We start from the raw sequence: 13,914 nt of genomic DNA on the forward strand, positions 1-13,914 counted from the left end.
AATGTTTATTCGGCCTATCAAATAGGTATTAACTCCAGAAATGGTTCACGCTTATAAAGGAGTATTACGCATACGTCTACTGTAAATAGTCCGTAATTATGCTGAAAATCGATTGCAAACATTGCATGACGACATTTAACACATTTAAGGTAAAAATATTACTATACTAATATCTGTCTATAATTTTAAGTAATAATACCATGTATTAAACATGATGATTTCTATTTCCAGAATGAGATTTTCACTCTGCAGCGGAGTGTGCGCTGATATGAAACTTCCTGGCAGATTAAAACTGTGTGCCCGACCGAGACTCGAACTCGGGACCTTTGCCTTTCTCGGGCAAGTGCTCTACCAACTGAGCTATCGAAGCACGACTCACGCACGGTACTCACAGCTTTACTTCTGCCAGTACCTCGTCTCCTACCTTCCAAACTGGCAGAAGTTTCAGTCCGGAACCGCCCTGCTGCTAACGGTCGCAGGTTCGAATCTTGCCTCGGGCATGGATGTATGTGATGTCCTTAGGTTAGATAGGTTTAAGTAGTTCTAAGTCTAGGGAACTGATGACCTCAGATGTTAAGTCCCATAGTGCTTAGAGCCATTTGAACCATTTGAACGGCGTATATGGAACCTATACCGCAATTAACTGCGTCGGACTGTCACCCCTGATAGTGTACGATGTGTTACATTGTTCCACTGTTACACCAGAGCCGAGAAGGACGTAGATCTGTGCTGCAATGCAATTCGGATGAGGTGTCGATCTTCTCAGGGGTGGTGTGGAGACCTGGACCGTCTCATTGTGTTCTGCAGCCTTCCGTGAACCATTCGGCACACATCCGTTGCAGTGCCGAAACACTTCGTCCCACACGAGCAGAAATTTCCCAGATGTATGCATCATATTCTCTCATGACATTAAGATGTCCTCTTTCAAACTCACTGATTTGATGGTAGGTTAGCTCATTCGCCTGCAAGGCATCCTGAATGTCTGCTCAAGTCACACTGATCCATAACCTTCGATTTATAGCAACAACGAGAGCCGCAGGCACATTTTACCAGCAGGTAATGTTGCGCCGGGATATCAGTGTTGACCCTAAGCTCGCAGGCCAACATGGTTTAAATGGCTCTAAGCACTGTGGGACTTAACATCTGAGGTCATCAGTCCTCTAGACTTAGAACTACTTAAACCTAACTAACTTAAGGACATCACACACATCCATGCCCAAAGCAGGATTATAACCTGCGACCGTAGCAGCAGCGCGATTCAGGACTGAAGTGCGTAGAACCGCTCGGCCACAGCGGCCGGGGGGCCAACATCGTTCAAATATTAATCATTTCCGTAGAACATAATAATGTACATGTCCTGTGAATATGAACGTCTTATATCTAGTCGGTCATGGTGTTCTTTTTTTTTCTGAACCTGAGTGCTATATCCACTTTTTTTTTATCACAGATGTTTGTTTTAAAGCCACAAACGACTGCAACATATAGTGATACACACAATCCCACAGAAAAATGGTTATTTCCAACAATATATAATGACACTAACACGTAAAAAAGAAAATACTGTTCGGTAAATACTTGGCCTATGGCTATGAATGACTGTAATTTCATGTAGAATCAGTCTACGCAGAAGAACTTTAATTCTAGATCTGACAACTTGAAATATACAGTAAACAAGTAATTCTGTTACGTTGTTATGTGCAGATGTAACGTAATTTTTGCCAAATGTTGCTATGTGAGCAGGTGTATCTGAAAATGGAACAGTCCAGAAATTGATCTTGAATTAAAGAAAATATACATCATTTATGCAGTCGGAAGCTATTTATTTACAACTGCAAATGCGTTGTGTTGATATGAAAACGTGAAACGACCTTAACTTCCTTAAAATAAAGAGCAAACTGCTGCCAAAAGTCGTATTATGCAATAAATCAGGGAGCCCAAAACGTTTATATTAACCGAACAGTGAATTATACATCGGTATGCAGAACTTAAGGACTAAAACAACTTTCGCATGGCGTGCCACTGCCAAGTAAAATACTCGATGTAATTTGAATCTTATATAGATAGAACTGCTACAGTAGAGTACAGAAAGTACATGAAAGAAGTACGCAATGAGGCAAACAGAAATGGCAATTTTATTTAAAGGCAATAATTACACTGAATCACAGTGATTTATGGTGGAGGTCAGTTCGCCCATGCAACAGTGAGACTCTCCCCACTATAACGTCTGGACCACCAAAACGATATGTTAGACAATGCTCTTGGGTGCTTTACGTTTCCGCACATCTCACGATATGAGGGTACGTCCAGAATCGTAGAACATGATCGTTTTTGTGGTCCAGGTGTTACGGTGTGGCGAAGCATCATGTTACTGCGGCGTACTGACCTTCAGCTCTTTGAACACGATTCACTCGCTGGTCGACTTTATTGTGACACTGTACACCTTCCCCATGTGCGCCTTTTCAGGAGTGCATTCGGCCCTCACTTCATTTTTATGGCTGACAATGCACAACCGAATCGAACTGCTCATATGGGGAACTCTTAGAACGAGAGGATATTTGGCGAATTGACTGACCTGCCCGTTTCCCTGACTTACATCCCCTCAAGCACGTGTGGAATGTGTCGGGGAGATGTATTGCAGCACGTCCACATTGACCAATGACCATCCTGCAACTGTCATCCGCGCTGGTGGTGGAATTGAGCGCTCCACTACAAGAACTGTTCTCTAACTTCGCGGCCATCATGGGAGCACGTTGCAGAGCATGCATTGCAGTTCATGGTGATCACACACGCTATGAATAATCATGTTCCACCTTTTGTAAAATCCAGAGGAACGTCATAAATGGCGGTGACTTCCGTGTAATTATTGTCTTTGAATAATAGCGCCATTTCTGTTCATTTCACAGCTTCGTTCCTTCAGTTACCTTCTGTCTCAGTACGGTCCAAGTTTCATCCAGATACGTTACTGAGCAGTGACACACCATGCGAAAGTTACTTTCGCCCTCAAGTTTTGCACATCGTTTCTTTAATTTACATCACAAATTAACAAGGAATTTAAATGACATTGTCTCTACAGTACTTGCTACAGTGATGTGCATTAATATATGGCGCTGTAAGCTATAGTTGTACCATTGTACCACGAATCTGCGATCTGATCAGGCAGCGACAGAGGCAACAAGCCTGTTGGTTGGTTGGTTGGTTGTGTTTGGGAGGAGACCAGACAGCGAGGTCATCGGTCTCATCGGTTTAGGGAAGGACGGGGAAGGAAGTCGGCCGTGCCCTTTCAAAGGAACCATCCCGGCATTTGCCTGGAGTCATTTAGGGAAATCACGGAAAACCTAAATCAGGATGGCCGGACGCGGGATTGAACCGTCGTCCTCCCGAAGGCGAGTCCATTGTGCTAGCCACTGCGATACCTCGCTCGGTCAACAAGCCTGTAAGGCACACATGGTCAGCAACTGTCAAACTTGAATACGGCGCTGTTTATTATAGTCGAGAACTAATTGCCGTTTGACAGTGTGCGGGCTGAAATGCTCCCATCAGCGTTACACCAATGGGATCCTGTTGTCGGCTCTCACTGTGTTACCACATCTGCTGCGCAAAGCATTCTTCGTGCCAGTTCTGAAGTAGGAAACTTTTCCTGATACGAAAATTTCATTTACTGCAACGGAAGACACAGCTCCAGCCAAAATTAACACTAAGAACAGATTTTGACATTCTTAGACTTATTATAGAGATATGTACCATGAATTTTAGAGCTTTTACATGATACTTTAAGACGATTTTTTCTCGCGACGGACAGTAGTGTTCTTCTCAGTCTGTCTATAAAACATCTCAACTGTGATTGGTCTATGGTTGTCCAATAAATGTTGGTTCAAACTGCCGACAATACAGCTTAAAAAATAGTGCTACGAACATATTTTCACTTAAGTTGTTTTTTAAAATGCATATTAAGATAATTTTACTGTTGCAGCCACTGTAGAAAAATAGTGGAAAAGATCCCTCTGGAAGAAACAGAAAATACAAAATACTTGCATTACTGTTTTAAGTAATTGTAAAGCAATTCGTGGAGATGAATTATGTTGGATTAAATCGTAATGTGTCTATGAAAAGTAGAATGTTTGGATTTGGTGCGAGTTTTGGACTTCCTTATACTTGGGTAGTTATCTTCATATTCTTTTATTTGCTGAGATTGCCGATGAAGTTACAAAATTGGAAAGCACTTTATATATCCAATGCCGTGGTCGGATGTTTGGATTGTCAGGGGGTGTTCTGCTTGCTACAGACTGATAAACAGGAATGAGAGAACTGTGTCTTTTCGACTTTGTGAATTAAGGTAAGAGTAGCGACACTTATCCAAAATTATTTCAGTAACAAGAGTATAACAGTTACAGAGTTGATACGGTTCCATTTTCGTAGCACAGTAGGTTCGCGTGGATCTCGGCCCGGACTTGCCTCGCGTTTACGCACAAAGGCCAAAAAGGAAGAAAGATTTTTACATCATCATTGTTAGACGTGACGTAAGTGAAAGAACTGTGCCAGAGGTAAGTAGTCTACACTAGTATCTTCTAATTGTATACCTTCCTCAGTTCCGCAGGCGCCGGTTTATGAGATTTAGACCGCATCTTTTGGAAGTTTGACACATGATTCAAAACGTTCGGACGGGCGTTATCGTCGTGCAGAATCCACTTTCCAGACCAGCGCAGTTCTTAGCCGAATACTTAGGTTGCACAGCAGAATCAATTTCAGGAAGTCTCTTAGAATTCAGCGTGGACTACTGGACCATCAAATAAAAGTCCTTATTAACAATGTTGTTACTGTGGATCGACATGAACTTGATCCTCAGTTTTTCGAGGCCACTGGTTTTTGGATGTGAGGAAGTCAGTGAACATCAATTCCCTGATTAATAGTGTGCTTCTGGATGCTCTGCAGAGCTGTAGTTTCCGTTATATGCATAAAACGGGAACAACAACTCGGTGGTACACTCGGAAGCAAATAATCTACTAATAAGTGTCTTTTGACAACACAGTCGGACTGATGCCGTCAGGACTTGTCCCTTTTGACGATGACTTGCAGAGGATGTGGATCTCTGTCACATGAGTCAATTAAATAGTCCACTGTTTCCACTTGTGTAAGTAACATGCTGCTGGCCAGTACTTTTTGCGGCACAAATCTGTAACGAATACTCTTCTCTCCAAATATCTGTACACGACAGCGTTAACGCTGACCTTGCTAATCGACATTTCCTTGATTCAGACAAAGAGATTGTAACTGTTCTATTTTTCTTCTTATTTTTTTACGTATGTTCGTTATACAGTTTGTATTTTCTTGTTATTACTGATTTTCTTGTTTGTACTGTGGACTCTGTATCTCAATTGACTTTTGAAACTATTGTAACCTATGAACTGTAACCGAACGTATGACACTGTCTGCTCAAGAAAAAAACATTGTTGAGAGCTGATATAACGTCCTATAAGCAAATGAGAAATTTAGGCCATTCTGTCATTAAAAGTCATCTGTCTGTGACATTACAGGAGACGTTCAATGTTTTTTCCTGAGCAGACAGTGTCATACACTCAGTCTTACATACGCTGCAGCCCGACTTCGCAGGCAATTAACGAACACGTATTAGCACTGTTGGTTTGTCCCTAGATTTGGTCACATGAATGGGAACTTTCTCTTCTAACGGGTGCACTTCTTGCGATGCACCAGTACCGGTAGGATGCTCCAGTACGGAATGGCCTCGCAGCCAGACGTATTATGGAGTGCGTCATACGAATGAGCAGGAAAAGCAGACTTCTTCAATCGCGTTACTTATTTATCGGCCAGGAGTTATTGCTAAACACAACCCTTTACAGACCTAGTAAAGTATGCCACACTGTGAGTCTGTCACGCACAATTCCTGTCCACGCACAGATGCTAAAGCAGGTTTTTCTTGCCTTACTTTCATGATTGATCGAAGATTTTCCTCTACTCATGCATTACTGTAGTGGTAATTTATTATTTCGCTCTCTGTGAATTCCACCTCATCTATAAACAAAATACAAGCTGTGAACATGTCTTTTATCTGACGTGAAAGTCTTGTAGACTAAGGGCTTACAGATGATGTACGATCCGGTGCTATTAACACCTTTTTCAGGCAGAATGTGGCGTTGTGACATGAGCCTTCAATCATTGCGAGCAGCGCGTCCGCTAGATATTGCAAGTGTATGCACAATATCTGGTCGCGCGATTGTGGCTGGCAAGTTACCGCAATATGGACGAACAAGGTGAGCCAGGCTGGACAGAGGGGCAGGACGGTGGGTACTTGAGTTGGCCGGGCGAAAGCTGACCGCGGCTGGGCTACTTGGAGCGCGCTAAGAAAGTACGGTGGAGAGGTAACTGAAAGTGTAAAATAAAAATTTAACATATTCTCTAAAAAAACCTAAACCGCCTCGAGACATGCTACGTGATATCTAAAGACAGTAGCTGATACATGCAGTGAGACGAGCTGACTAAAATTATTATCAAATTTATAAAAACATTTTTATCAAAGTTATTAATATTTGAAATTAAAATTATTTATAAAGTCCATACAGACATGCGACATATGCAAATGACACATCGTTAGGAATCTCTATTATCGTCATATAATTAAGCGAATAATTACACCCTAAATTATTTAGTGAATAATCTGAAAAGGGGTGCCTGAACCATCTCCTTATGTACACACCTGATGGTGGCTGCTGCATCGATGTGTGTATGGATTTTGAACTGACCATCGTCAGCTGCAGTTCTGGATATACCGAAGATACTGAACTAAGCTGATAGTTAATGCTAAGTGTAGAGAGAATATTGGAAGACGAAATCATAAAATTTAAGGAAGAGTATGTTGAACATCGTGCAAATACCGTAAGACGTCTGATTTCATGAATGGTGGTCAAGTTGAAAGAAATTAGGCTGACTAATGTAGTAGTCATGTGACCAAGATTTTAAATAGACAAGCAGCTCAGAGCTCGGGGTCCTATCGCGGCATGCGGTTGCATTAGTAAGATGTTTTGAAGGTGTTGCGCGGCGATAATGTCGTTGGGGGTTTAAGTGTGTTATTTTGGACTTCGAAATAATTGTAAGTCCGCTACTTCTGGACTTGGAACATTTTTGGAACTCTCAATGCCGGTGAACTTAGTCACAGTCCAGTTATCAGTGATCGAATATTTTCTGACCGTGGTAAATTTGCTGCTGTTAAAGACTTGTATGTAGCTGTCGAAATGTGAGATTTTCGCGGCACGTTCTAGTAATTCCTTGCTCGGCTCCTAACATGCCATCCGCACTGGCTACGTCTACTTGCTCTACGATTTTATAATTCTGTCCTTCCTTGAATTAGTACTGTGTTAACAGTCAATGTCACCCTACCATTTCAGCTTAGATTTGTATGTGATTATTTGAATAAGCATATATATATACGATTAGGCTATGTGATGTAGGCCACATTATTATTCTTATTGTTTTTCATTCAGTGACGATTATCCACGAAGAAAAAAACGCAGCACCAATAAATATTTAATGTAGAGTAATGAAATTTCAGGGATACGTCTGTCGAGGTGATTAACTTTGCAAAATCACAGGTTAATGTAAGTCGAGATATAATAATATCTCTATATTAGTTACCGATGTAACCGCCAGATTGTTGGATGCAATCATGCAAACGTGCACGCATTGTGTCGTACAGGCGCCGGATGTCAGTTTGTCCAGTGGTGTTCCATGCCTGTTTCACTTGGTCGGTCAATATAGGGACGGTGAGTCCTGTCTGTGGATACCGCTGGAGTTGTCGTCCAATGACGTCCATACGTGATCGACTGGAGAAAGATCTGGTGATCGAGGGGACCAAGGGATCATGTCGACACTCTGTAGAGCATGTCGGGCTAAAAAAGCGTTTAGTGGGCGAGCGTTATATTGTTTGAAAGCACCCCCTGGAATGCTGTTCATGGACGGCACCACAACAGCTCGAATCACCACACTGACGTACGGCCGACTTCTTTCCCTAATCCGATGACCTCGCTGTTTGGTCCCCTCTCCCAAATCAACCAACCAACCGACCAAATGACGTAGAAATTTGCAGTTATGGTGCGTGGGATAACCACCGGAACGCTTCTGCTGTCATAAGAAATCACAACCCAGACCATAACTCCAGCTGTAGGTACAATGTTTCTAGAACGCAGGCTGATTGGTTCCAAGCCTTCAACTGGGCTTCTTTTAACCAACACACGGCCAGCACTGCCACCGAAGTAGAACAAGCCTTCATGAGAAAACACAAGAGTCCTGCACCCTGCCCTCCAACGAGCTCTCGTATGACACTACTAAAGTCACAAACGGCGGCCGTTTGGGGTCAGTGGAACGAACGCTACAGCTTGCCTGGCTGTCCTTGTACTAAGCGATGTGTAACAGTTCGTTGTGGCATTGGGGTGCCAACTACTCCTCAAATTGCTGCAACAGATAACGATCCGCCACAGCCATACGCCGAACACGATGGTCTTACCTCTCGGCTGTGCCACGTGGCCGTCCGGAGTCCGATCTTCTTGCGACCGTACATTCTCGTGACCAACGCTACCAGCAATCATGTACAGTGGCTACATTCCTGTCAAGTCTATCTACAATGTCACAGCAGAACCATCCAGCTTCTCGTAGACCTATTACACAACATTATTCAAAGAAAGTTTGGAAGGTAGGAGACGAGATACTGTCAGAAGTAAAGCTGTGAGGAAGGGGCGTGAGTCGTGCTTGGGTAGCTCAGATGGTAGAGCACTTGCCCGCGAAAGGCAAAGGTCCCGAGTTCGAGTCTCGGTCCGGCGCACAGTTTTAATCTGCCAGGAAGTTTCAAATCAGCGCACACTCCGCTGCAGAGTGAACATGCCATTCTGAAGTTTCAACATTGTTCAAAGTCAGTGAGGTGTTGATGTCATCTTTATCGCCTTAAAGATATTCTTGACTAACATCAACTCACCACGTCCAATCTCAAAGGTAACTAACGCTGAGCACCGTTACAGTGTCTATTTAAAGCAACCCTGATTTGTATCCTCATAGTGGCGCTACTAGCACCACTCATATGCAACTGGCGCGAAATTTGAGTAGACATCATCTTTCTAATGTAAAAACAAACTTTCGTTTATGCCGCACAACTTCTCTTTGGTATTGCAATTTTTCTGTCAGTGTGTTATTTATTTCATAATTTCGCTATTGTCTTTGCTGTTGTGGCATTCCGGCAACGTCAAGGAAATTCAGACACGTGTTCCAATTACCGTCCCAAAGGCAGCTGACGACACAGCCGACATACAGAACGTGCCACACATTACCTCAATCTGTGACAAGACTTTCGTAGCGAGCGAGCGTTGCATTCCTTCGCTGACAGACAGCCCGTCACCGGAGCGTTATTTGTACGCAATGTTCGAGCTACCAGCTTCGAGCAGGCGACCGTAACCAGCAGCTGCGTGCTGCCGGACCGTTGTAGTTTCAGTCCAGTTCCAAAGTTTTGGGTGCCGCACGGACAGCACACCGCAATGAAGGGTTCACATGCACGCCGTCTGTCTTTCTGCAGCTATCTTGACCTCCGGCGGACTCCCGTACCACTTGCCAATCCATTGAACCCACAAGGCTCAGGCGGCAGCTAGAAGAATGACTCTTCCTCTCCTCAGTAGAGGTAGTGGTCACTGCACCCCAGATCCGCTACATTTTGGCGCCCAACGAGGCACAAGCGTCCCCTAGCAACATGGTTGTGACCCTCCGTCTTGCCGCTCCGTTGCGTTGCTCATCAATGTACTTCATGAGTGGTTCACACCTCTATAAAGGCATAAAGCAACGGTGGGTGACCGAACTCCCTTTCACTTGATGCGCCATACTAAGAAATCTAAGGTCGTGTAGTTGCAGCCTTCTGCTTGGGTAGCAACTGATTTATGATGACTGGAATTAATTTCATTTTATGGTTGCCAAAGCAGCAGCGAAGTTGCAGCATGTCGGTTAAAACCATATCTGTATCAATATCTTCTATCTATTTTTATGATGAAACTGTAAAAACGTCGTGTCTGTCTGTTTATACGTTTGCACACAATAATCTCTAAAACTACTAGACGGATTTTCATGGGGTTTTCACAAGTAACTCGAGGGTAGCTTGGAGCAACATATAGGCTTTATTTTATCAAAATCGGATCACGGAGAAAAATATATGATGATTTAAATCTTTGTCTAAAACCTTCGTGTCTGTCTTTTTGAACACGTTAATCTCCAAAGCTACAAAACGAATTTTCATGGGGTTTTCAGAGATAAGTTGAGCGTAGTCTGAGGCAACGTATAGGCTTTATGGCGTCAAATTCGGATCACGGAAAACATGATATCGTAAATTAAAGTTCTATAAATGCGATAGTGTGTTTGTCTGTTATCTTTTCACGACTAAGCCGCTTAACCGATATTGATGAATTCTGGTACGGACATAGTTTGGACGCCGAGGAAGAATGTATCTTGGTTTAGAAAGTGTGCAGTACAGGGAAATGTATTTACTCTTTGGAAAACTATTTGAATTTTGAACTTAATCATATTTGTGGAAATGCTTCTATGTATTGATGTGTTCTACATAATACAGTTCAACATAACGAATACGATGCTTATGAATCCTCAATGTATTTAACCCATAATTCCACACTATAATAAAATACGAGCGAAAGTAACTCTTTTATGTTTTCATGACTGAATCGCTGAACCAATTTCAGTGAAATATAGTATGGAGATAGCTCTAAACCTGAGAAACGACATAGGTTACTTTAGTAGGTAAAAAAATCCGAAAGTGCGCGAAGGGACGCACATCGAGGATTCTGTACAAACTTAATTATCTATATACATAGTTCATCCATTCCGGGAATGAGGATCTCGACGATTTTTGCCTGTTATCGATATCGATACGGGCAAAATAAACGTCCACCCATATGTGAGAAAAAGGCGGCTTAACGGAGGAACAGACAGACAGTTGGCTCATAAATGACAAAAAAGATATTTTTTAGTGTGAAATAATTACAAATATACAGTTCTCGTATTTTTTCCTTCACTTTTAAACCCTGTTTCTTGCCAAATTTCATGATTTTAGGCCAAACAGAAGTACCCTACAGGTTTTGATGAGTAAGTTTCCGAGTATCAATACAAGTGACAAAAATGGCTGTACTTTTGATTGCATTTTTTTACACCATTAAGGGTGTAAGTAGACTGTTTAGGTTTTTTTATTGGTAACGCCACCTCTGTATGAAAATCACTGGCTGTGCTGTGTGCAGTCTGTGGCTGCTTTGCATTGTTGTAATACTCGCCATTGTAGTGTTAGGCAGCTGGCTGTGAACAGCACGTAGCGTTGCGCAGTTGGAGGTGAGCCGCCAGCAGTGGTGGATGTGGGGAGAGAGATGGCGGAGTTTTGAAATTTGTCATGAACTGCTATATTTATAAATGATGATATCAAGGTAAATACATTGTTTGTTCTCTATTAATATCTTTCATTTGCTAACTATCCCTATCAGTAGTTAGTGCCTTCCATAGTTTGAATCTTTTATGTAGCTAGCAGTAGTGGCGCTAGCTGTATTGCAGTAGTGGGAGTAACCAAGATTTTTGTGAGGTAAGTGATTTGTGAAAAGTACAGGTTAATGTTAGTCAGGGCCATTCTCTTGTAGAGATTATTGAAAGTCAGATTGCGTTGCGCTAAAAATATTGTGTGTCTGGTTAAGCACAGTCGAGTAAAATTATTCTAAGGGGACGTTTCATATGGCGACCCTGCCAGGATACCTCACTGGAGTCTTCTGATTTTTTCCTTGTAGTTTGTGTAATTAGTGTAGCTTTTGTTTATTGCTAGCGCGTAATTGTAGAGATAATTTCCTTTGTAATTGTAGTTTTTCATTGTTGTACAGTAAAACAGTTGTGGCATGCATGTAGATTTGCACCAAGTATTTCGCAGCTGCGCTTGCAATTAACTAGATATTATTTTCAGTGTTATGTTAATGTGTTCTCTTATTTTTTGATCTTCAAATTGTGTTTTTCTGTGTTGTCGTGTGAAATACTGTGACAATAATGGCGTGTGAAAAACGTAATACTAGGCTCCAAAGTAAACTGAGAAATGACAGTGAAAATGAAAGCAGTGTGTTAGCGCCACCGAGTAATGAATTAACTGATGTTCAAAGTAGTAATTTGGTAACTGTGCATAGGGAAATGGAGCGGGCGGCAAACAATGGCGGGGACAGTGAAACAATTAGTGAAGAGGGAAGCATTATCGATCGATCGGTCGGCAACAGCTCGCCTCAGGAATCCGAAATGACAGGACACAATTTTGCAAATACTGTAGATTCAGGTTTTGGATCCTCACCGTTTTCTCAAATAAGTCAAGACACATTTTCTGCTTGTCAAAATGTGAATGTTGCCGGTGCAACTTCACTGCCGAAAAGCACTGAGGAACGTGTTTCAGACACCAGTGCATTGTTATTACAGTTAATGCAACAAATGGGACAAAGGCTACAAAAGTTAGACACAACGCTTGAACAAAATCAGAAACAAATGGAACAAAATCAGAGTCAAACACAGCAAAAGCTACAAAAGTTAGACACAGTGGAACAAAATCTTCAAAAGTTAGACACAATGGAACAACACCAGAGACAAACACAGCAACAGTTAGACGCAATGGAACAAAATCTTCACACCACACGTGAACAAACACGTGAAGATTTAACTACTGAGTTACATAAAATCGAATCGAAATGTCAAAAAGTCTGTAACGACGTAAAAACACAAATTTGTGAGCATTTTCAACCTATTTTTTCGCGGCATGAAAATGCATTACAGAATCACGAAGCAGCCATAAAAGAACTGCAAACTATTGTTCATGAAAATCATGAGACCTTGCAAGCTAAATTTGACTCAGTTGCATCTACCGATTCGGTTACGCAACTTGCAAAATCTCAGGAAAACTTAAAGGACACAGTAGATACTCTGAAACTTGGTTCAGAAAAACACACTGAGGAAATAAGTACACTATCGGAGAAAGTAGCCGAACTTTCGGATCAGTTCACTAATTTATCTACGAAGGTAGATGATAATCTGAATGACACAAAACCGGTAGTCTTTAATGACACAGAAGAGAGCGAACAAATTAGGAAACTGAAACAAAATCTGAATCAACACCAAAGAGAAATCCGGGAAGTACAAGATCAGCTGACACAGGTAATACAAGAATTACGTATTTCAGAGGACACTCGCGCCCCAATACGGGATGAGGGACTTAGAAATACGGAAAAGCCGCAAACTAATAACACAGGGCATTTCGGAAGTTATGAAAGAAATTGGCAATGTGCACCGAATTTTGAGATGGAACGGCCGACACGACCTAACAATGACCGATATGCGACTCGTCGACATGATGATTTTGACTATAAGCTGTTCATTACTACACGTAAATTCAAAACATTTAAGAATTCTGGCAACGACATTCATCCACAAGCATGGCTCCATCAATTCTCTCATTGTTTTCCTCCCAACTGGTCATTAGAACACAGATTAGAATTTATGTGTGGCTACTTGGAGAATGAACCAGCTGTAAGAATGCGATCGGTCATTCACGATTTTCACAGTGAAGGAGAATTTTACCATGCCTTCCTCTCAGCATATTGGTCTCAAGCTACACAAGACCGAGTAAAACATGGCATCATAATGATGAAACATTTCGAACAATCTGAATTCTCCAGTCTTGTGAAATATTTTGAAGACATGTTGCACAAGAATCAGTACCTGTCAAACCCATACAGCCCCTCAGAACTCATCCGCATTTGCTTAATGAAATTGCCTGAACATTTACGACATATTATTTTGGCAGGACGTTGCAAAGACGACATTGAAGCTTTTCAGGGACTGTTACAAGAACTAGAAATC

The 13,914-nt window shown here is 42.0% G+C and overlaps 1 non-coding gene across 1 annotated transcript; it reads right to left on the reverse strand.

The window, feature by feature from the left end:
• Positions 1 to 296: 296 nt before the first annotated feature.
• Trnas-aga (transfer RNA serine (anticodon AGA)) lies at positions 297 to 371 on the reverse strand. The gene has a single exon. It is a non-coding gene; the product is annotated as a tRNA-Ser (tRNA).
• Positions 372 to 13,914: the final 13,543 nt, after the last annotated feature.

This window comes from Schistocerca nitens, chromosome 1 (assembly GCF_023898315.1).
Source record: "Schistocerca nitens isolate TAMUIC-IGC-003100 chromosome 1, iqSchNite1.1, whole genome shotgun sequence".
Classification (NCBI taxonomy): domain Eukaryota; kingdom Metazoa; phylum Arthropoda; class Insecta; order Orthoptera; family Acrididae; genus Schistocerca; species Schistocerca nitens.